Source organism: Scardinius erythrophthalmus (assembly GCF_964197995.2).
Source record: "Scardinius erythrophthalmus genome assembly, chromosome: 4".
Classification (NCBI taxonomy): domain Eukaryota; kingdom Metazoa; phylum Chordata; class Actinopteri; order Cypriniformes; family Leuciscidae; genus Scardinius; species Scardinius erythrophthalmus.
The window spans coordinates 31,208,941-31,233,465 of NC_138224.1; the positions used below are offsets into that span (position 1 = coordinate 31,208,941).

The 24,525-nt window shown below is 41.2% G+C and overlaps 1 protein-coding gene across 2 annotated transcripts in view; it reads left to right on the forward strand.

Annotated features, from left to right (window-relative positions):
* The window catches only part of LOC308689724 (uncharacterized protein), a 461,468-nt gene that overhangs the window by 55,126 nt on the left and 381,817 nt on the right, over positions 1 to 24,525 (forward strand). The window lies entirely within an intron of this gene.

Consider the following 24,525-nt stretch of genomic DNA (forward strand, 5'->3'; position numbering starts at 1 on the left):
GGGCGAGGTCCCAAAAGGGAGCAAATGTCCATAGCCCCCATGTTAAAATGTCCGTTTTCACAGCATAAATTCATGTTTTTACAGGTTGGTCCCATGGACTTTTATTGTATTTTTCGATAGGTTCCGAGTGCCTGACAACCATGAGGCTGTGAATTTTTTTCTAACTCGTTAGTTTAGATCGTATTTAGATATAAAATGTATGACAATAAGGGCGTGGTTAACTTTGATTGACAGCTTGATTGACAGCTGACAAGGCAGCGCCACGGAGAATGACAACATAAGAAGCGCCATTTTTTAATACAGTTGACATATAATACTACTGTTTCTGTATCATGAAATGTAGTTTTAAGAGTTTTTCAGGCGAGAATGTAGTTGTTTAAAGCTCAAATCTGTGATTTATTTATAAAGATTTATGAAAATTGTATCCAGTTGTGAGATCCAGCGATGACCGGGCGCTCGGCGTTCATGTACCCCGCCTGGAACAGCCTTTCCTCGGCTAGTCGTTCTGAGGTTTGCCGCTGACTCTGGCGTCTCTGTAGTGGTTAAACGAGATATAATTCGTCTTGTGTATATCTAACGGGCGATTTTTGGTCTCGTAAATCTATCATTTGTTCCCTGGCCAATCGTTTTGGCTGAGGGGAAGTTTCATAACTTTATAAGCTATTTAACTTTACCGTTGTATGGTTAGACTAGATCGAGCGCTGACTTTGTATGTTTGACTGAATTGTTTGCTTTATTTGTATAGCTTCTTGTAACTTTACCTTTTACTTATACTTTTATAATAGCTAATATTGATAAAACTGAAATTTAACAAAAAGAGACTGGGTTGAGTTTTGTCATTTTAAATTTTAATACAACGAATATGATCTGTAATGTTGTGTACTGCAACATCTGTTGTTTAGTACAAATGCACATATTGCCTGGACCATATTAAAATGTTTAATATTTTTATATTATATTTAAAACGAAAAGAGGCAGGTTTGTGTTTTATATTTTGTTTTTTGTTATAAATAGGCAAACGTTATGTGCAGTGAATATAATCAATACGCGTTGCCTGAACCACATTTGTGTGGCTATAATGTTTAAGATTTCTTTAAATGAAAACGAAAAGAGTTAGTATGGTGTTTTATAACATATTTCGTTGCCTAAAATATACACAGAGATAACCGAAGTAGCAGAGCGAGCTGAGAGACGGGCGCTGCGTCAGAAGGTGGGCGGGGTTAGGATTTCCCAAGATTTTCCAAGATGGCGCCGCCCATACCCCCCATAAACGGCTTCAAACCCGTTCTTCAGAAAGTCTAAGGGTGACGTCACAGACGCTTTGTCCATATTTTTTACAGTCTATGATCAAAACCTTATTTAAGGTTTATCTGCCTTCATGAAAGTCATGTAAATATCCCTAAATTATTGTTTTTTACTTTTGAATATTTATTTTCCTTAAATTAAGATTAGATAGTGTAATAGAGTCAGGAGTAGGGATGTAAACGGTTAATCGATTATCGATTAATTGTCGACAAGAATTTACTCGATTAAATAAAATTATTGTCGGTTAATTGAACATTGCGAACGTGCACGAGATTCTCGCGGGCGGCGAGAGACCCGACACAAACTTGAGGCGGCAAAAAAGAAACCAAACATGAGGCGGTCAAAACGGAGGGGAATGTGGGAGCATTTCAGAAACAAAACAGAGCTGCCAGCCCTCACGCATCACACCACACATCCATTATCTCATGCACAGAAAAATCGCGAAGCTAGACAGAGGCGGGGTGCGTTTCCCGAAAGCATCGTTGGCCAACTATGGTCACAAGTTCATCGCAATGTCCATTGAACTCTATTGGTAACGACGGAACTTGCGACCATAGTTGGCCAACGATGCTTTCGGGAAACGCACCCCAGGTTAGCTATGATATATAAAAACTCAGCTCTCAGATTCTGTCAATTTTATTACGAAATTCAAACAATAAATACCGTTTTGGCGCTTGTAAATGTTAAGTGACAGATCCCTAGCGCACGTGAACCGATCATCTCAAACGTTACTAGCTAATAGTAAAAAAAAAACACGAACACTGTTGAAAGATACAGTACAACTTACCGAAATGTATATTTCTCATACATAATATCGATCAATCAGTGTTTTTCATCAGCGTGAATAGGTCAATAACATAGCTGGAGAACAATTATCTCACATTTACCTCAGGAAAGCCATTTAATGAACATAATATAGGCTATAGCACGTAGTTGGCAAGAAAAGAAATAGCTATAGAGAGTATTTTGCTAAATATGTGTTCTATATTACATATTGTAATATCATGTAAAAAATCACTAACACTAGCTGATTTTGATCGCTGATGGCGGATTCTGTGGGTGTGGGTCCGGCGGCTCGAATTTTTAGCCGCCCGCGTTTAAAACCAGATATATATAGAACTATGGATGGCAAGATCATTGTTGAGGATGAGTTGCTTAACTTTCTTGCTGTTAAAATGAAGACAATGAATCAAGATGAGATTGTTTTGCTGGCTACAAACACATTTGACTCAGAGTGGATAGAGTCTTCCAAGAAAGTTTTGTTTGATCTCTGCACTACCACGCAGCGCAATGTTGCCCATAAAGGATCGCAGAAGGATATTAACAACATAAAAAGCTGCCTCAAAGTGTTGAATGAGTGTGGTGAGAATATACCCAGATTTGTTTCCCACTATTTGGAAGAGCTACCTCCGGTAACTTTTTCCAACATGGATGTCTCGTGTCTACTCGGGAAAGTGGAGCAACTGGCATCTGAGGTATGCGCCCTGAAGCGCGTAATGCAGCTGCAGGTGAACGTGTCTGAGGATCTGCAGGAAGTTACTAAGGATATTAACCAGCGAGTGGGTGCTTTGGAAGCATCTGACCTGGCTCCTGGGGGTGGCCTGGAGGTGTCCATGGCTTTGGGTGGAGGTGCCGCCGGCCCGGACGACTTGGCGCTCAGACGTGTCTCAACAGATGGACCGGCGTTGCGTGAAGGAATGGGGGCTGTGTCTGGGGATCCTGCTCATGGCCTGGAGGGGTCTACACCCACGGGAATCCCGGCATTGCCGGCAAGCTTAACTACTTTACCTGGCTCGCCTAAGTGGAGCCAGATTGTTAAAAAGGGAGGACAACACGGCCCATCGCACGCTGGTGCCAAACCCGGGGTGCGCACAGCCATCTCGGGGCCGAAGAAGAAATCAGGCACGTCTGTTGTTGGGACTGGAGCTGCAGGTAACATCAGAACTGTCAAGACCAAGCTGGTGAGTGTGTTTGCTTCTAAGTTCGCACCTGATCTGGATGCGGAAGCTCTCTCCGGTTATCTTGGTGAAAAGCTTGGACGTGTGGTGTCATGCAACCGGATCGGTAATGGCAACGGCAGATATAGCTCTTTTAAAGTTTCTGCTGAGTGTCATGAGGTCAGAGAAATGTACAATCCGGAGCTCTGGCCGGACGGGGCATTTGTCCGCCGATACTATGAGCCGCGCCGGGTGGGTGCTACCGGGGTTAAGGCTGTCTTGACTAATGCTGTTTTGTCTGCTGAGCTGAGAAGTGGGTCTACTGGTGCTGCGAGCACTTACTAGTTCACTCATATGACTGGTCCTCTTCGTGTTTTGTCCTACAACTGTCGAGGCCTGCGTCTGGGCCAGGGCGCAGGTGACAGGGCTCGCCGTTTGGTTGTTGACAATCTCTTGGAAAATTGTGACATTTTGTGCTTACAAGAGACTTTTCTGGCAAAGCAAGACTTGGCAAAATTAAACATTCTTGATGTCAATTTTCATGGTGCAGGGGAATCAACAACTGATCTTAGTTCGAGAATAATTAGGGGTAGAATACCTGGGGGTGTGGCCATCCTGTGGAACAAGAGACTTGACTTACTTGTTAATGTGCTTAGGCTTGATGTAGACTGGTGTATTGGTGTTCAGCTCAGTTACAGTGGCAGGGAGTTCATCATACTTAATGTTTATACACCATATGAATGTATTCAGAATGAAGCTGAATATCTTAATAGGCTTGCGTTTATTTATTCTTTTATTCAGTGCAGCAATACTTCTTGTATTTATGTAATTGGGGATATGAATGCTGACATTGCAGACAGAAATTCACTGTTTGCTAATCACATGATCCAGTTTTGTCAGGATAACAGTTTAATGCTATCAAGTCAAGAGTTTCTACCCTCAAATACTTATACTTATATAAGTGAGGCTTGGCATACTGCCTCGTGGTTGGATCACTGTATCAGCACAGCTGTTTGAACAAAAGAAAAATGCTAATGCAGCGTATAAATATGCTGTCAGATTTATCTGTAAAAATGAGCAAGCTATGAGGGCAGAATCTATGGCCGAGAAGGTAATGGATAACAACACTACTGAATTTTGGAAGGAGGTAAAGGGTCTTAACAAATGTAGTATACCACCCCCGTGCACTGTAGATGGTATCTCAGGTGTTGAGAATATTGCTGAGATGTGGAGACAGCACTACAGGACCTTGTTTAATTGTGTTAAAAGTGATATTTATATGTCTGACAATGTTAAGTGTGTTGATTTTAAGGCAATTTTTTCAAATGAGGTATCAGGCACTATAAATAAGTTAGCAAATAATAAAGCAAGCGGGTTGGATCACATCACTGCTGAGCACATTAAATATGCCAGCATGAGGTTAGCCCCCCTTCTTGGTATCTGTTTTAATTCCTTTTTAATTCATGGTTTTCTGCCGGATACAATGATATCTGTCTTGCTTGTGCCGGTGATCAAGGATAAGTCTGGTAAGGTTGGTTGCTCTGATAACTACAGACCAATAGCCCTTGCCAGTGTATTGTCTAAAGTTTTTGAAAGCATCCTGTTGAGCAGAATTGTGGACATTATCCCCTCTACTGACAACCAATTTGGTTTTAAACCTAAACATGGCACAGATATGGCCATATATTCCTTAAAGGAAATTGTTAATACGTATAGAGATAAGAACTCCTCAGTTTTAATGAGTTTTATTGATGCCTCAAAAGCTTTTGACCGTGTCAATCACTACAAGTTATTTGACAAAATGAGTAAGAGAGGTGTATCTAAATGTATTGTGAGAATTCTGTCCTACTGGTATGCCAACCAGTCTATGTTTATAAAATGGGGCCACTGTGTTTCTGCCCCTTTTGGGGTCAGGAACGGGGTCAGACAAGGTGGAATCCTCTCCCCTATTCTTTTTAACATGTATGTTGATGAGCTCTCTGTCTGCCTGAATTTGTGTAACACTGGGTGTATGATAGGCAACACTATAGTGAATCATATTATGTATGCAGATGACCTTGTGGTCTTCAGTCCTAGCAGTGCTGGTCTTCAACAGCTTCTTAATGTTTGCTCTGACTATGGAACTGTTCATGATATGAAATTTAATACAGACAAGAGTGCGGTGATGATTTGCAGAACAAAGGAAGATAAATGTCTAATGTTTCCTCCTTTTAAATTGGCAGGTAATATCTTGAGAGTTTTGAGCAAATACAAGTATCTTGGGCATCTCATTACAGACCAGTTGAAGGATGACCTTGACGTTTACAGGCAATGCCGTTTTTTATATGCTCAGGCGAATAGTTTGTCTCGCAAGTTTGGTGGGTGCACAGATAGAGTGAAAGTTGCTTTGTTCAGAGCATACTGCACTCCTCTCTACACTGCACACTTGTGGTCTAGTTTCAGCAAAGCTAGCTTGCATAAACTCCAGGTAGCTTACAATGATGCACTGAGAATTCTGCTGAGAAGACCACGCTGGTGTAGTGCCAGTGAGATGTTTGTGGCTGCAGGTGTTAATACACTGCAAGCCACATTGAGAAATGTTATGTACAAATTTATATGTCGGCTAAATAACTCCGAGAATTACATAATTATGGCATTGACCAGCATCAAGTTTAGCACTACACGGTATAAGTCCAAGTTATGGAAGCATTGGTATAGTTGTCTCCTCTGAAGTTTTTATTGTATTGTGTGTACTGTCTTGTTTTTTATTTGGACCTGTGAGTCTGCAATAAAGTTATTATTATTATTATTATATTTATTATATTTTTACTTGTATCATTAAATAAAGTTATTATAATAAAAAACGCATCATATTTAATTATTTTTAACCTTAAATAATAGCCTACTACCAGCTTTTAGGGCTTTCTGTATGTTTACAGCATTAGGTGAGTTGTTTTTTTTTCTTGAGAAAAATTAATGTCTATCTTGTGTAGCCTACCTAATATTTATCCAAATGAGTCAATATTAAATAAAATCACAATACCGGTAATTGAATTGAAACAAAAAAGCGTAGCTTACCAGAAATTGTACCATGTAAACATTGTAACATGTTGTCACTAAACCTAATAAAATTCAGTTTAGTTACTAAAATGTTAGTGACAATCACAATACACTTATTGTGATGCAATTTTTTTTTTACAATTATTTTTACATTTTTTTAATGTATTTTAATTTTCTGTGCATAATTTATTTCGTTAAACTACATAAATTCCATTATCTGTACCGTATCCCAACTGTTACAATAAAACATCAGTTGAGCAATATAACATGCATTTTTATTCAGTATATAAGCAATATTTTGCTTTTTCATGTTAATGACACTATTGATACCGTGAGAAATTTACATTCTCAGGAAAATAGCCGCTTATCAATTAATCGTTAATCGATTGATAAGGTCAATCAACTAATGATTAATGAATTAATCGATAATTTGCATCCCTAGTCAGGAGTGTGCCAACTGCCACAAAGATGGCCCCAAAGATGTTTCAAACAGTAGCAGTACCACTGCTCTGAATGTACCGGCATATGGAGGCGTGAAAATGATGACATGATGACATCAAAAGTTCAATATATATTCCAATAAGTGAAGAAAAATAAAGGTTTTCCAATAGAGTGCAAATGGTATTTACAGTGAAAATCCAAAAAAAGATAGAACAAACAAAAATAAAATAAACGTACTCGGTTACTAACGTAACCTCGGTTCTCTCTAGAGAGGGAACGTGTACTTGCGTAATATCTTACGCTAGGGGAAAAAGGGAAAACCTCTTTTCCTCGAGATACTGAAGCCAAAAAATGATCCTTAATTTTGCAATAATGTAAAACGCATTGCAGCAGCATGCAGACATGGGCGAGACAGCTCGCGCGCCCATTGGCTGCTCTGCGGCAACTGCACCAGCCTATCGAGAGAGGCCCCTCATGATGTCAGAACTAATGAGGGCGCTTCGCGCCCAATACGTCATGTCCCGCCAAAAGAGGGTGGGGCTCAGCTATAAATATAGCCTCGAAGGGCTGGTTTGACCAGTTTTTTATCGCCGAAGTGAACCTGAGCGTGATGCATGCACGGCAAGATACGCAAGTACTCGTTCCCTCTCTAGAGAGAACCGAGGTTACGTTAGTAACCGAGTACGTTCTCTTACGAGAGTTTCTCTCGTACTTGCGTAATATCTTACGCTAGGGGAACACAGTGTAAAACGCCGTGCGTGCTTGAGATACAACACTAAAGTCCCAAGGGCAGGTTCCCGGGGCTCATACAGTGCCTAATCACACGGGACTCACAGAGAATCCGGGAAGAGGGGCTAGAATAGCATCATTCCTGTAATATAGAGCTCTAATAAGAGCAGATTATATCAAGTGTTCCACATAGCCAGGGCGAACTCGGCCTGGACTGATAAACATGGGGGACTTACACACTACCCACAGAAGTATACAGACGATCAGTGATCGACGCTCTAGTAATTTCAGCATCCTGGACCGATAGCATCGGGCAGGCCATACTGAAAATTTAGACCGAGAGCAACTTAGCTTGTAAAGCGGGAACCTCGAGGTTATAAAACCTTATAAATGTAGCACTAGACCAAGCCCACGACGAGGCCATGCCTCTCGTGGAGTGCGCTTTGACACCTAACGGGCATTGCAGGCCCTTAGATGTATAAGCTAGCGCTATAGCATCAACTATCCATCTGGATAAACTCTGTTTTGATGCGGCTAGTTCCTTAGAACGTCCGCTGAACAAAACAAAGAGCTGCTCCGTCTGTCTGAAAACGGATGAGCAGGACACATAGGCTCTTAACGCCCTGACCGGGCAAAGGAAGCCTGCGTCCCCTTCCTCTTCGGACACGGGCAGGGCCGACAGGGAGATCACCTGTGCCCTAAACGGTGTATTGAGGGATTTAGGAACATATCCGTGCTTTGGTTTGAGTATGACTCTCGAGTCATTAGGTCCAAACTCCATACACGTTGCGCTCACTGAGAGCGCTTGCAAGTCCCCTATGCGCTTCACTGAAGCGAGAGCCAGAAGAAACACTGTTTTGAGAGACAAGTGTTTTAGGTCTATTGATTGTATTGGCTCGAATGGGGCACCTTTCATGTCATCCAGAACCGTGGAAAGGTCCCAAACGGGAACCGAGGGAGGTCTGGGAGGATTCAGCCTCTTAGCTCCTCTAAGGAAGCGAATGACCAGAACGTTCCTTCCTAATGACTGGCCAATCGCTGGTTCAGCGAACGCTGCTATGGCCGCCACATAAACTTTGAGCGTGGATGGGGCTCTGCCCTTATCCAGAAGCTCTTGTAAAAAAGAAAAGAATCTCCGACACCCCACAGTGTGAGGGTGAAGTGCCACGCGCTGTATACCAGCTAGTGAACACAGACCATTTTGAGGAATAGAGCCGTCTCATAGATGGAGCTCTAGCCTGCGTGATCGTGTTTAACACTCCCGCTGGGAGGTTAACGGGTACCCGTTGATGGCCCACACGTGTAGGGACCAAAGCTCCGAGCAAGGATGCCAGATCGAGCCGTTCGCCTGCGAGAGGAGATCCCTCCTCACCGGTATCGGCCACGGGGCGGTACTCGTCAGCTGCATCTGGACTGGAAACCAGGCTTGGTTCGTCCATAATGGGGCGACGAGTAGCACCGAGTATCCGCTTTCCCTGATTCGCTCTAACACTTAGGGCAGAAGCGTGACAGGGGGAAACGCATAGAGCGGGCAGCGGGGCCAGACGCGGGCCAGCGCATCCCTGCTCTTGGAGAGAAATTCCTGACAGTGAGCGTTCTCTTGAGACGCAAATAGGTCTATTTTCGCTATGCCAAATGTCCTCCACAGCAGTTTGACTGTCTGCGGGTGTAAAGACCATTCTCCTGCCGGAAGATTGTTCCTGGACAGTCTGTCTGGTCTCACATTCAGGTGGCCGGGCACTTGCGCTGCTCTGAGCGAGCGCAGATTGTGCTGAGCCCAGACCAGGAGGCGTTCCGTCAGCCTGTGAAGGGCTCTGGATCTGATACCTCCTTGGTGATTTATATAAGCCACCACTGACATGTTGTCCGAACGGACCAGGACGTGGTGTCCTTTTATATGGGGACAAAAACGCCTCAGCGCGTTGTCGACTGCCATCATTTCCAGACAGTTTATGTGTAGAAGCTTCTCCCGTTCTGACCACAGGCCGAAGAACGGTCTGCCTTCTAGCAGCGCTCCCCATCTCGAGGTTGAGGCATCCGTAGACACCACCTTCACACTCGAGGAAGTCCCCAGGCTTACACCTGACCGGTACCAATCGGTCACTGTCCAAGGTTTCAGAGCTGCGATGCATTTCTGATCGACCTTGAGGCGCAAGAGACCGGATGTCCACGCTCTGCGCGGAACGTGTGGTTTTAACCAGTACTGCAGCGGGCGCACGCGAAGCAGACCCAGCTGAAGCACTGAAGATGCTGAAGCCATGAGACCCAGCGTTTTCTGAAACCTTTTGAGCGGGACTAAAGTGCCGTGGCGAAAAGTTTCTGTCATGCGCCGAATACTCAGCCTGCGCTGCGGTGACAGTTGCGCTGTCATAGACAGCGAGTCCAGTTCTGTACCCAGAAAGGATATTTTCTGACTGGGAGACAGCGAACTCTTCGCCCAATTGACTCTGAGACCCAAATTCTCGAGGTGGTCGAGTAATATGGTCCTGTGTTCTATGAGCTCTGACTGTAATCGAGCTAGAACCAGCCAATCGTCCAAATAATTCAGCACTCGTATGCCTCGGAGTTAGAGGGGTACGAGCGCTGCATCCATGCAAATCGTGAACGCACGAGGTGCCAGGGATAGGCCAAACGGCAGGACTGTGTACTGATATGCCTGGCCCTCGAAGGCGAATCTCAAAAATCGCCTGTGACGTGACGCTATTTGTATTTGAAAATAAGCGTCTTTCAGATCTATCGACATGAACCAGTCCCCTTGGCAAATTTGCGAGAGGATTTTCCTGGTCGTGAGCATTCTGAACCGTCTTTTCAGAAGTGCTTTGTTTAGCCGTCTTAGATCTAGAATGGGTCTGAGACCCCCGTCTTTTTTGGGTACCAGAAAATATCTGCTGTACATGCCCCCTTCGCTCTGAGCCTGTGATAAGGGTTCTATAGCCCCTTTGCTCAGTAACTTCGCTATTTCGGCTCGAAGTAGGTGTGCTACTTCCTCTTTCACCGTAGTTTCGATTCGCGCCGCTTGGCATTGCGGGCGTCGACCGAACTGTAGCGAATAGCCTCTTTCTATAGTGTTCAGCACCCACTTTGATACCCTGGGAAGCTCTGCCCACGCTTTCGCGTGAGTGGCTAAGAGTAGAATGATATCTGGGCTCTGGTCGCGAGTGGCGAGCGGAGAGCACCGGTGTGCTGTAACATGAGCGCCACGCTTGCAGCGTGTGAGACTTGGGGAGCACTGATCAGAGCGGGCAGCCTGCCCGCGCTCAGTTCTCCTACAGCGGTGTGCTGAGAGAGAGCGAGCGGGGCGAACCCTGTGGGGTTTATTATGTCTGTGAGCGAATGTCTGAGGGCGCGGGACATCGGGCCCATGCAAAACACTGAGAACACCGTCTGTTTGTGCAGACTGTATGTGCGTTGGTTTCGTTTTTACAGAAACCGTGAGACATGTAGTGTGTAGTGTTTGCGGGCACTGGGACGTAAGCACAATCACTACATTTGGTGCACAATCGACATGAGTCGATTTTATTTGTCCGGGCCGTGTGTGGCGGGCCGTGTTTGTGTGTAGGAATGGGCACTGGGCAGTGGGCATTTTTACTACACTCCTAACACCATCGGCCGTGGCCGGAATACCAGAAAATACACTCTTTATGGGATTTATCTGGGTCGTCGTAAAAACGGCGTTTGTGTGCAGGCAAGCGGGCTGTGTTGCCGACTTGTTTACTGCAGAATACGCTGGAACAGTCGCAATTACTGGAACTGAGCGAGCGAGAAGTTTTGGTGGGAGTCCGGCCGCACCGGCTAGGAATCCTTTGTGTTGCCATAGAAACAGTGTTTGGGTGCAGGCGAGCGGGTAGTACAATGCGCTTGTTGGCTGCAAAATACACATCTGCAGTCGCCTTTAAGGGAACTGACAGAACGAAAGCATTGATGGCATAATTTATGTTCTAGTAGACCTGGGACTCGAACACGGGTCTCTCGTGCGAAAGCCTAAGATTCTGCCACTGAGCCACAGGGGGAGAATACACATGCTTTCAGTTAGCACGACCATATAAGACAGCGTCAACATGCTTGAATGGGTGCAGGCGAGGAACAACACCCTCATGTTGTTCCAACCCCGTAAGTCTTTCGTTCATCTTCGGAACACAAATTAAGATATTTTTGATGAAATCTGAATACACTTAGAATATTTTATTTCTTATAGAATATAATATTTTATTTATTTAGAATTTGTGTTCCGAAGATCAACGAAAGTCTTACGGTTTGGAACAACATGAGTGTGAGTAATTACTGACAGAATTTTCATTTTTGGGTGAACTAACCCTTTAACACTAGTGGTGGGCAGATCAAGGCTTCATGTAACACTGAAACAGTTAAAGCAAATGTGCCGTATTGTGTCGAGGCTTCGAAACAATCCGACACCAGTCTCCACTGTGACCCCTAATGGTCAGAACAGTGTAAATGCAACATAAACCCAGGCCAAACATGCATAACACCTTTTACAAATCTATTGTAATTGCAATTTTTTTATTGAAAGAAAAATCTTTCAAATGCAATTATCTTATAAGATTATCAAGTGTCTATATGTTCTTTAATCAATTGTCAGGATTTGTTTTGTTTGTTCTATGAATGGCTCAGCTAAACAGGCCAATAAGAGACTTATTAACTACCATTATTCATTTTAATTATACTAATGTCTAATTAAAATGTCTACAAATGTATAAAACTGATCAGAGATCAGGTAAAACCCACAGACACTTGGTCATTGGTTCTCAGTGACTCCTTATGATTCATGAGTTGACAGATCATCACCCCCAGCGGTGAACCATTGAAATTTCGAAGTGTTTTCGAAACCATCATGACATAATGAAGCCTTGTTTACTGAAATCACGTGACTCTGGCAGTTTGATACACGCTCCGAACCATTGATTCGAAACAAAAGATTCGTAAATGTTTCAAAGCTTCATGAAGCAGTGTTTTGAAATTGCCATCACTACTTAACATAACACAATATATAAATCAACATAGTGAAAATAATGACTCACTAAATGTTAAACTAAAGAAAAAGGGCATGGTGAGGACAGGAACAACACTTAACAATAAACAATCAGTGACACACACATCTGTGTTAACTAACTGTTGTTAAAACTTTGCGCAAAACAGATAATGTTATGATGTTAGTATGAAAAGTGTATGTATGCATGTATGTTCTCAGTCCAGTGTCATAATAAGAGTCATTTTACAAAATAAGAGTCTCTAGTCACAGAGCCTCACTGTAACAGATAGATTAGCTTACTCCTCACTGAAAATGATTTAGGTTGATTGTTAATAATTTTAATTATAGGTCTATAATTCATTGTACAGTCTATAACAGGGATGCCCAACCCTGCTCCTGCCAATCGACTGTCCTGCACAGTTTATCTCCAACCCTAATCACACCTGAAGCAACCAATTAATGTCTTCAGGATTGCTTGAAAATTAAAGGCAGGTGGTGTGTTTGATTAGGGTTGGAGATGAACTGTGCTGGACAGTCGATCGGCAGGAGCAGGGTTGGGCACCCCTGCTCTATAATGTCTATAAAAACATTCTATATAATACCTGCAATAATTAGTCATCAATGAAAATTAAGACTAGCTTTATTTAAAAAACTTGTTTAACACGAAATACTCAAGTTTTTTTTTATATACTATATATAGACTATGGGCCACAACAGAAATATTAAGAATTAATGAAGACAGTCATATAGCCTACCGTTATCAGCATATGTTGAAGTAGGATTTATCTCTTGTTGTCTCTGAGAGAATATGCACCAAATGCTTGTCAGTTTTTACTTAATTATTTTCTGAGGTGAATAATTGACTGGGGTTTGATACTTCTTCACAAGCATAACTCTCACGCAAAGTTTGCACATTGCTTGTGTGAGATTGCTCGTCTTCATGGTTTAAAATGGAAAAGTTTCCAATACTGTGATGTGACATTTTTCTTATGACCAATTGCCAAATGGTGGACAACGTTTCATATTTCCCATGAAAATAAAATTAAGTGGAGAGAATGGAAAAGCGTAGTACCAGACACTAGTCCAAAAAAGATTAATGAATAGAATACCTTGCGGTGCATAGATCTGAAGGGGAGAAAGGGGAGAAGAAGATAATTATCATTGCCCGTTCTGCGGACCAAAAGTGTTTAAACCCACCACGGAACTTCATGTGGTGGAGAATCATGTCTGCAACCACTTATCTTTGGCAGTACAGCATAAAGGCAAGCTGGAATGGATTTTTTTAATTCAAAGTCATTGTTAATATTATTCATTATTATGAATGTTGTTAATATTAATATTTTTTTGCTGATGTTATCGGTTGCTGATTAGCCTAATTTGTTTTATGTTAGCCTTATAGTGTTGTAATGCTTGAACAATACAATAACATATTGTTGACCTTTTTTAGCATGCTTCTTACATTAGCCTATTTCATAAGTAGTATAGTCACAATCCAAATAATACATTAATTGTTAATTTAATCAGTTCTATCATGCCCGCATTACCACAACGGACACTTTCAGTAAAGCGTTGTTATCCCTTTATTTACATTAAAATTCAAATATATTTTGTTTTGATTTTCAGAATTCTTTGTCAAGTGCAACTTGCAGTGCAGAGAACAGGCACATTTTCACTGTTGTTACTTCTTGTCCAGATTATAAAACATTTAGCATTAAGCAAAAAAGCCAAGTTCCATCTACAGAAACAGCCACTGTTGAGACAGCTGCAATCAATGAATCATTTGTCACCTGTGAACCTGTTGTCCCCAGTGCATCAGTTGCCATCAATGAACCAGTTGCCACCAGTGAACCAATTCTTCCCAGTGCAGCAGTTGCCTTCAAAGAACCAGCTGTGGCTGAAGGAGTCTGTAAAATTCCTGCGTGAAAAATCTTCACCCTGGCATGAGTTTTCAAAAAGTTTGGTTTCAGTGACCAGAGACTGTGTTTGCGCATGGACGAATGGCCAAACCGCATAGAAAAAGCTGCGGTTTTGAAAATACCCATGTTTGTGTGGACAGGGCCAGAGTTCACACTCAAAAGTGTTAAAATTAATACTGAAGCAGTGTTGACAATTAATGAGATAATTAAGTGATTAATCGAGTGATGACTGACCATTAGTGATGACACCTGATGTTAACAAGCAGAATCACTGAAGGAAAGAGTCATAATTTAGGTCACCATAATGGTGATCAGTGTTTGATTTAGTTGGGCCCTTGACTTTAACATTACTTTTTCTATAGCTGCTTTAAATTTGTTCAGAAAACATTTGTAATGGCAAAGAAAGCACAGAGAAAAATATTTTCAGGAGTTGTGTTTTCATAGTAACAATCACCATATAGTGACCTGTGGCCTGTTGCAAAAAGCTGGTTTCAGTTTCTACCCAGGTAAGTTCGAGATTAGTCTGAGCAAACTCTGGTTTTTCGAGCTCAACAAGGTGAATTGGTTTTTAACGATGTTCATTGCCATGGTAACTTACTCTACACAGCTAACCTGCTCCAGAGCAGGATTTATTCTGGGCTTTGTGAGACAGCTGAACCTGATCTAAACCTAGTTGGATTTATCTGTATTTGTCAACTCTTTATCTGGATAAGCCCAATCTCTGGCTGCGTTTACACTTGGCATTAACATGCGATCACCGTGATCTGATCAAGCAGATCGGCTCATAAGCCAATCAGCACACGGTGCGTTTACACCTGTCCAGATCAAGTGGCTTCTATATCTAGATAGCAGATCGGATTTTGCATTCCCAGATAAACAGATCAACTCTGAACATCTAAAAAAAAAGCTATTAAAAAGTCACAAAACAGCAAAAAGAAAAGAAAATATTAAGAATAAAAGAAATTTCTAAGACAGCTCAGCTGCATAATTTATTCATACCGCAATGCATGCTGGGAGGCATGGATGAATTTTAATTGGTGCACCCACAATGCACTGTAGAAAGCTTTTTGATGGTCACCCTTGCTGATTCATATGTTGATTCTTTATGTCTGTGTTTCTAAACGATAGAGTAGTTCAAACCTTTATGATCGGAACAACTTTTAAAAATCCCTCTTATAATTTCATTGAAAATTCCAGATCTTATGTTGTAGAGTCACAGAGCTGCTGTAATTGATAAAGTAAATCCAACTCAGATATTAGGCTCTAAATGAGTTTAGTGATTCAGGTCATGATGATTATGTCAAAACATAACCAACAAAATCTGATCACAATTGCTCTTGGTTTGTCTTGCTGCAATAACTTGGTTACAGCAGCCCAACTAAAGTGAACCATGATCACCATAATGGTGACATAAAATGGTGACTGTCCTTCAGAAATTCTGCTTATTAACATTAGGTGTCATCACTAATTGGTCAATCATCATTCAATTAATCACTTAATTATCTCATTATCTTTATTATTAATTAAACATAATTTTAACACTTAAGTGTGGAATCAAATAAACTGAGGAGTGTTCATTTAACAAAAAATGCTGTTCTTATCTCAAACTTATGAAGACCACACAAACATAAGATTAGACAACAACAGCAAAACATTGTAAGATATATGAATAAATATAAATATAATAAAATATGAAAGATATAAGGACACAGCTCAGGTTCAGGTTGACATTTAAAAAGTCAAATTACACCATAGATCCTTCATAGAGGTATTCAAATAAATCAATATATGAAGTGAGGCTGCTATACAACGGAAATTAGAGGACGTCTACCACAACTGCTCAATATTTGAAACAATAGGAAAGAAAACTGTCAGGCGTGTCCACAGGCATTCATACGTACATGCCAAAGGAAAAGAAAGAGCATCAAGGCAAAGTATAGAGATGAAGGATGCTTATATAAGTGGATATGGACAAATAACGAATTTGCGATGAACATGTCAGAGTGCAGTGTTGTGGGAGTCACCTTTTTAGATGATTATCTATTTATCTGATAAAGACATGTCAAAGGCTTCTCCTCAGGATGAATTTTCATATGAACTTTAATGCGTCCTTTTAGACTGAAACTTTTTCTACATTGTTGACATATTCCTCTCTTGAGTGAATTCTCAAGTGGCAATTAAGGGATAGTTTACGTGTGAAACTCTTTCCACACTGATCACATGAGAAAGGCTTCTCTCCAGTGTGACTTCTTATGTGAGATTTAAGATTTCCTTTTCGTGAGAAGCTCTTTCCACACAGTTTGCAGGTGTGAGGCTTCTTTACACTGTGAAGTCTCATGTGGACTTCAAGGTGTCCTTTTAGACTGAAACTCTTTCCACGCTGTTGGCAGGTAAAAGATTTCTCTCCAGAGTGCATTTTTATGTGCCTATTAAGGCAGTTAATGTTTGGGAAACTTTTTCCACACTGATGACATATAAAACAGTTCTCTCTTGAGTGAATTCTCAAGTGGCAATTAAGGGTTAGTTTACGGGTGAAACTCTTTCCACACTGATCACATGTGAATGGCTTTTCTCCCGTGTGAGCTCTCATGTGATAATTGAGATTTCCTCTTCGTGAGAAGCTCTTCCCACACAGTTTGCAGGTGTAAGGGCTCTCTCCACTGTGAACTCTCATGTGGGAATCCAGAGTTAGTTTATATATGAATGTCATGCCGCACTGAGAGCAGGTGTAAGGCTTCTCTCCAGTGTGAATTCTCATGTGGACTTTAAGGCGTCTTTTTTCAGAGAAACTATTACCACACTGTTGGCAGGTGAAAGACTTCACTCCAGAGTGAATTTTTACATGCCTGTTAAGGCAGTTCATGTCTGAGAAACTCTTTCCACACTGATGACATACAAAACAGTTTTCTCTTGAGTGAATTCTTAAGTGGTAATTAAGGGTTAATTTACATTTAAAACTCTTTCCACACTGATCACATGTGAACGGCTTCTCTCCGGTGTGAATGTTCATGTGATACTTAAGGTTTAGTTCTGTTGAGACGCTCTTTCCACACAGTTTGCAGGTGAAAGGCTTTTCTCCATTGTGAATTCTCATGTGGGCTGTAAGACTTCCTTTTTGAGTGAAACTCTTTCCACACTGTTGGCAGGTGTAAGGCTTCTCTCCAGTGTGAATTCGCATGTGGACTTTAAGATGTCCTTTTTCAGTGAAGCTCTTTCCACACAATTTGCAGATAAAAGGCTTCTCTCCAGTGTGAATTCTCATGTGGCCTTTAAGATGTCCTTTTTCAGTAAAACTCTTTCCACACTGTTGGCAGGTGTAAGGCTTCTCTCCAGTGTGAATTTTCATGTGGACTTTAAGATGTCCTTTTAGGATGAAACTCTTTCCACACTGTTGGCAGATGAAAGGCTTCTCTCCAGTGTGAATTTTTATGTGTCTATTGAGGCAATTCATGCCTGGGAAACACTTTCCACACTGATCACATCTGAATGGCTTCTCTCCAGTGTGAAGTCTCATGTGGACTTTAAGGTGTCCTTTTAGAGTGAAACTCTTTCCACACTGTTGGCAGGTGAAATAACTTCTAGTTCCAGTCTTATGAGCTCTTTTTTGTCAGGAAGTATTTTCAGTCTGTGAACAAGCAGATTTTTTTCCAGTTATGAAACCATCACGTTTCCCATACTGATCTTTCTCTTCCATTTCATTTAGTTCTTGACTCTCCACTTTCAGTGCCATCAGGTCTAAGGCATAAAGACACAAATACAAGTTAAACCCAGTTTTGTAGCACAAAAAGACATCCAAGCATTTAAAGCATCAAAACAAACAACAGGTATGTTAGGTCCTATACCCACTAAGCTACTGAAAGAGGTCTGACCTGTAATCTCAGAACCTTTTCTCAATATTCATAACTCTTTGCTTTCTTTAGGACACGTCCCAAAATCCTGCTGGTAGTTACTATGCCCCTTATTTAAAAAAGCCGCTTGACCCAGGATAACTGGTTAATTATAGACCAATCTCGAAACTGCCATTTAAGTCTAAAATATAGTGTTCTCTCATTTATTTTCAGTATAGTTAACAGAATATTCCAGAACAATCCAGGGCCACAGATTTATGACAGGCCCCACATGTTTTACCCTGCTCTAAATATTATAATAGTTTAATGTGCATTAGAGTTTTAATTTGTGTAAATGTTGTTTTAGCCATACGGTGGCCGAGAGAGCTCAACGCAGTGCAACTGAAGAAAACACATGCAAATAGAAAAACACCCGCAAATTCAGAAAACATCTTCATCAGTTTCACAACACACGTGTGCTCCAAATACTCACAACACAACCAAATACAGAAAAGCGCTGCAAAAGTTCACAACTCAACTTAATACAGAAACGCGCTGCAAATAGAACAGACCATTATTACATGTATTACTGTTACATGTATACTGTAATTAGGGTTGCAAAATTCTGGGAATTTTCAAAGATGGAAACTTTCCATGGGAATTAATGGGAATTTAAGGGAATTAACAGGAATTTATGGGAATAAACGGGAATAAAATGGGAATTTTCAAAGTTGAGGGTTGGCTCTTCATAGGGAACTTAAATATAGTTGAGAAAAGTATATTTTAGCATAATCTTGACTAAAACAAACAGATGCCATTCAAATACACTTGAATATCCATGCCATTCCTCAATCACATGCACATAGCACACTGCTTACTGCATGGCTATTGAGACCACACCCCCTACTGGCACTGTGCATGCCTCCATCACATGTACAGAAGCCCAAAGCACAAGACTATTGAAGGCACACTATTTGACTATTTGAGCCTGTGGACTAAACAAAGTGAAGTAAGTTGAGATGATATTATGGGGAAATATATTTATTAAATGTTTAAATTGCAAATATCACATACAAATGTATTCATCTACCTCATGTGGCTGTTTTTCTCTGCCTCCTGCAATATGTTTTGAAGATCATTCCAGTTGTTTAGCTAGCCTTAATATTTATGTATCTGTTCATGCCATTGCATTAGTATTCTTACAAGCTTTTACATTGCATTAGTAATCTTACAAGCTTATTTTACAGAAAAATGCCACGTGCACCATCTGATGTTTGGAGACATTTTACACCAGCTAATGTACAAGGGAAGTCTGTATATATGTGTAAATATTGTGAAAAGACATACGTGAAGAATGCCACAAAAATGCAGGAGCATATTGTGAAGTGCAAAAAATTTCCTCAAGGCCCAACACATGCAGCAAACAAGAGTTCCACTCCAGGGGAAAATGAATCCGTTTCAGCTGTATCAGAGTCAGATACCCTCTCATCAACTCCTGGTCCCTCTGGCATCAGAGGATTCTTTGATTCTATGGATGAAGCTAGCCAGAGAAATGCAAATGAGTGTTTCGCTCGTGCAGTCTATGCAACTGGCTCACCCCTGATGCTGCCATCCAATGTGTACTGGAAGAGGTTTTTGAATGTTCTCCGGCCAGCATACACTCCCCCAACCAGACATGCACTATCTACTCATTTGCTGGATGAAGAGTTCAACCGAGTTCAAACAAAGGTCAAGCAGACCATTGTCAAAGCTGACTGTATTTCAGTCATCTCTGATGGATGGTCCAATATCCGGGGACAAGGAATTATTAACTACATAGTCACCACTCCTCAGCCTGTGTTCTACAAGAGTGTAGACACAAAGGAAAACAGACACACAGGCCAATACATTGCAGATGAGCTGAAAGTGATCATCAATGACCTTGGACCAGATAAGGTTTTTGCACTGGTCACTGACAACGCAGCCAACATGAAGGTTGCCTGGGCAGATGTGGAGGAGACCTACCCTCAAATAACTACTATTGGCTGTGCTGCCCATACACTCAATCTTCTTCTAAAAGATATAATGGCACTGAAAACAATGGACAACCTCAACAAGAGAGCGAAGCAAGTTGTGAAATATGTGAAAGGCAAACAAGTAGCTTCCGCTACATATCCGTCAAAGCAAAAGGAAAAGAACAAGAGTACTACACTGAAGCTCCCCAGCATAACACGATGGGGTGGCGTTGTTATCATGTTTGACAGCCTTCTGGAGGGAAAGGAGTCTCTGCAAGAGATGGCCATATCCCAGTCTGCAGGCATCGACAGTGACATAAAGAAGGTCATCTTAGATGATGTGTTCTGGGAAAGAGTGTCTAGCAGTCAGAAAATCCTCAAACCTATTGCAGCAGCAATAGCGAAGATAGAGGGTGATGGTGCCATCTTATCGGATGTCCAGTGCCTTTTTGCAGAACTCAAAGAAGAAATCCAGACAGTCCTACCCACTTCCCTACTACTGAAAGCAGAGGAAACTGCTGTGGTCAAGTCATTGGAAAAGCGGAGGGAGTTCTGCATGAAGCCGGTGCATGCAGCAGTGTACATGCTGGACCCAAAATATGACAGGGACATACTTTCTGTGGAAGAGATTAACGGTGCCTACGCGGTCATTACAGCCATGTCTGACCACCTGGGTCTTGATAAAGGCAAAGTTCTAGGCAGTTTGGCAAAGTATCGAACAAAGCAAGGCATTTGGAAAGGGGATGGAATATGGCAGTCATGCCAGCATATATCTGCAGCCACCTGGTGGAAGGGACTTTGTGGATCTGAGGCCCTTGCACCTGTAGCCTCCATCATCCTTCAAATCCCACCATCATCAGCAGCCTCCGAGCGCAACTGGTCCCTGTTTGGGAACACGCACACAAAGGTTCGCAACAGGCTCACAAATGTAAGAGTGGAAAAACTGGTTGGCATTCGGGCAAACCTAAGGCTCTTTGAGCCTGACTCAGAGCCATCCTCAACAAGGCTGGAAAGTGACACTGAAGAGGAAGAGTTGGAAGTTGAGGAAGTGGACGTGTTGTTGGATGTTGATGAGGCTCACGAAGAGCCCACTGACTGAGCAAAACTGCAGAGGATTGCTTGAAGGAAGATTTGCATGTTTAATGGGACGTTTTGGAGGGAGAAGTTTTTTTTTTTTTTTTTTACATTTTGAATGGGACTTTGTGGGGATTTTTGGATGGGGGTGCATTTTTGATTGAGTGTGGTTGGGGGATGAGTAATATTTAACCCAATATTCCTGTTTTTGTTCTTCCATGAAACAAGTGATTGTTCAGTAAAATAATTCAAACTTGTTCTGTTCTACTTACAAATAAATCTGTTGAAATATCTGTTGAATACATTTTGCATGGATGTTTTCTTATGACTTCTAATAATATTTATGCTTGGATATGATATGATCGATTACATTACAATTAATTCCCAGTTAGTTCCCCTAAATTCCCATTATTCCCATGGAAAGTTTCTAATATGGAATATTTCCAAAATTCCCCAGCTTAACTTCCCATGGAAATTTACCGGAAACTTTCCGACCCTTTGCAACCCTAACTGTAATACATTATTTTTAAACATTCCCAACCTCACACAGTTTAATCTGGCCCCATTTTTTAACACTTTTTAATTTTTGTAACTACAAGTTGTACTGTAACATACCTTCTGGTGTTCATTCATGTTTTTTTCGTGCTTTAAAATAAACTGGTAAAGCGGAAGAGATGTTCGGTTCATGTGTGCTCAACATTGCCTTTTCCGATTTCCCATTTCCGATTCTTGCGAGGTTTGTGCTTGCAAGGTGGGAAATGAGACATTAACAGCCACCACGTTTCTGCATTTTTATCCCAACAGCGTATGAGACATTAAAGGGAACCTATTATGCTACTTTTTACAAGATGTGAAATAAGTCTCTGTTGTCCCCAGAGTGTGAATGTGAAGTTTTAGCTCAAAATACTCGACAGATAATTTTTTATAGCATGTTGAAATTGCCATTTTTTGGGGGTGAGCCGTTTCTGTGTGTGTCCCCTTCAAATGCAAATAAGCTGCTGCTCCCAGCCCTCTTTAAAGAAGAGCTCATGCTCCAGTGGCAACAAAACGGTACAATCTCATACAAAAACAATTGCAGAAATTGTACTAGCGGTGTTCAGTTCGAACCGGAGTCGGACAATGATGCCTATGGAGCCAGAGAATATATGCTGCATTGAGATAGAACAGATATAGTTTAATTCAAACTATTTATAGTTTAATTCAAACTATTTATAATTAAATTTGATATTATTAAAATATTACTAATTATTACCTTCAAAAATAAAACTAATCCACTGCGTCTTCAGTGGCTCGGATGATGGGAGAAAATGAAGACTCATATGTTCACTTTTACATCCAACAACAGAACACTGGGATTGCTTACGAGACATTGTCACTACAGCTGTTCGAGAACGGAGAGAATGGCGGATAGAGTACAACTCGCTGAGGGTGGAAACTTTAGGCTTGAACCGGCGCTGCACAGACCAATCGGTGAATGACATCCAAATACAGCGAGAGAGATTAGAGAGCATACGCTCCGTATGGATTTCAATCGCTCTCGCGGTACTTTGATGTTTAACCCCATTGTAGCACAGAGACTGTACGTCTTTCTCATTACCCTTTGACATGTAGGATCACACTGGTGTGATCACTCTAGGCTGCTCCCTGGAGTGTAAAATCACACCACTATGATTAGAACATTCAGTGCATGATGTTATCAATTACTAAATTCAAATCTATTTTTCACTTTGACTAGTGCTGAGCCAGAGATGGGCTCGCTCTAGCACTTAAACCAGTGTTTTCCAACCCTGTTCATGGAGGCCAGGGGCCTCATGTATCAATCTTGCGTACGCACAAAAACTTTGCGTACGCTAGCTTTCATGCTCACGGTCGTATGTACTAACAGTGAAATTAACGCGAGAATGTGCGTTCCTCCACGCTAATTTCATGTCTGGCGTACGTACATTTCTCATTGTTTTTGTCCGTTGGCGACTCTTACAGGCAATGAAGTGAAGTTGCAAACATTACACAACGAATTGTTCTACAAGTCTAAGCATTGCTATTAATTTGCAATTTATAAAATAATTGACATATATTGTCACACAAGCCTTATGGGAATATTCTATCAATTATGCAATTAAGTAAGAACATATAAAAGCATGTGCAAACTGATACAACCCTTAGTCTATGGCAATGACAGCTTTGGTTTAATGTCCACCTTTATATCAGACCATTTCTTTTTAAGGTAATTTAGGGTAGACGGTGTACAGTTGAGACATGTGTACAGTTGAGACACCTTAAATAACTTGCGTTCGCAGCAAGCACAAGTTGTGATTTTTGCTGTGCACGTCGTGCATATTAGTGTCCTCTTTGATCGTGGGAAATTTGAACAACGGACGCATCTCCGATCCGAAGATAGATCTTTTAAGATTTTCTAAGATATGACGTTTACTTCACCATGCACTCTACACAATGAATAGCTTATTATCCTTATGTGACTGTTAAACGTAACTGGTATCACCACAAACGTTATTCTGTGCCCTAAAAACTGGCATATTTCATGGTATTGTGTCATGCAAGGTAATTGCAAAATCTAGAGAAATGTGCGAGGTGGCCAGCGGGGGATAGTTGAGACACACGTGTACCAACTGTACCCCCGAAAGAGTTCTATTAGGAAACACACTGTTTAGTTGTTCAGTGTTATGATAACAGGTTAAAGGTCGTAATTAGCCAGCATAGGACGCAAATTAAAATAAAATTTGATATTTGTGATATTTAAACTGTGTAGGCTATTATTAATAAATATTGTTACATATCTTGTTCCTGCTTTATACATTTTAACTAGTGCTAATTTAAATAAAATGAATGAATATAAATGGATGAATAAACAAAAATGTTGCCCGATTGTTATTTTCTTCTTTATTTATTATATTTACAATGACTGGTTAGTTACCTTTACATCATTAAAAATGGGTGTCTCAACTGTACCATGCACTGTCTCAACTGTAACACATATTGGTACAGTTGAGACAAAGTTGAGACAAAAAGCACCTTATTTTTATGAGCTAATTGTGGAAAATATAAACTACTTGTGGGTATTATTGATTGATAATATCTTAGTCTACAAGCTAATAAAATGTCATGTGGCGTGTCATGTGGAAATTCACTTCTTTTCAGTGTCTATTTTTGTGTGAAAAATCAAAATGCAAAAAGTGTCTCAACTGTACTCAGTCTACTCTACAGTACGACTTTCAGATCCCACCGCATTGACGGCATCAGTCAAACTCTCCCACTCAT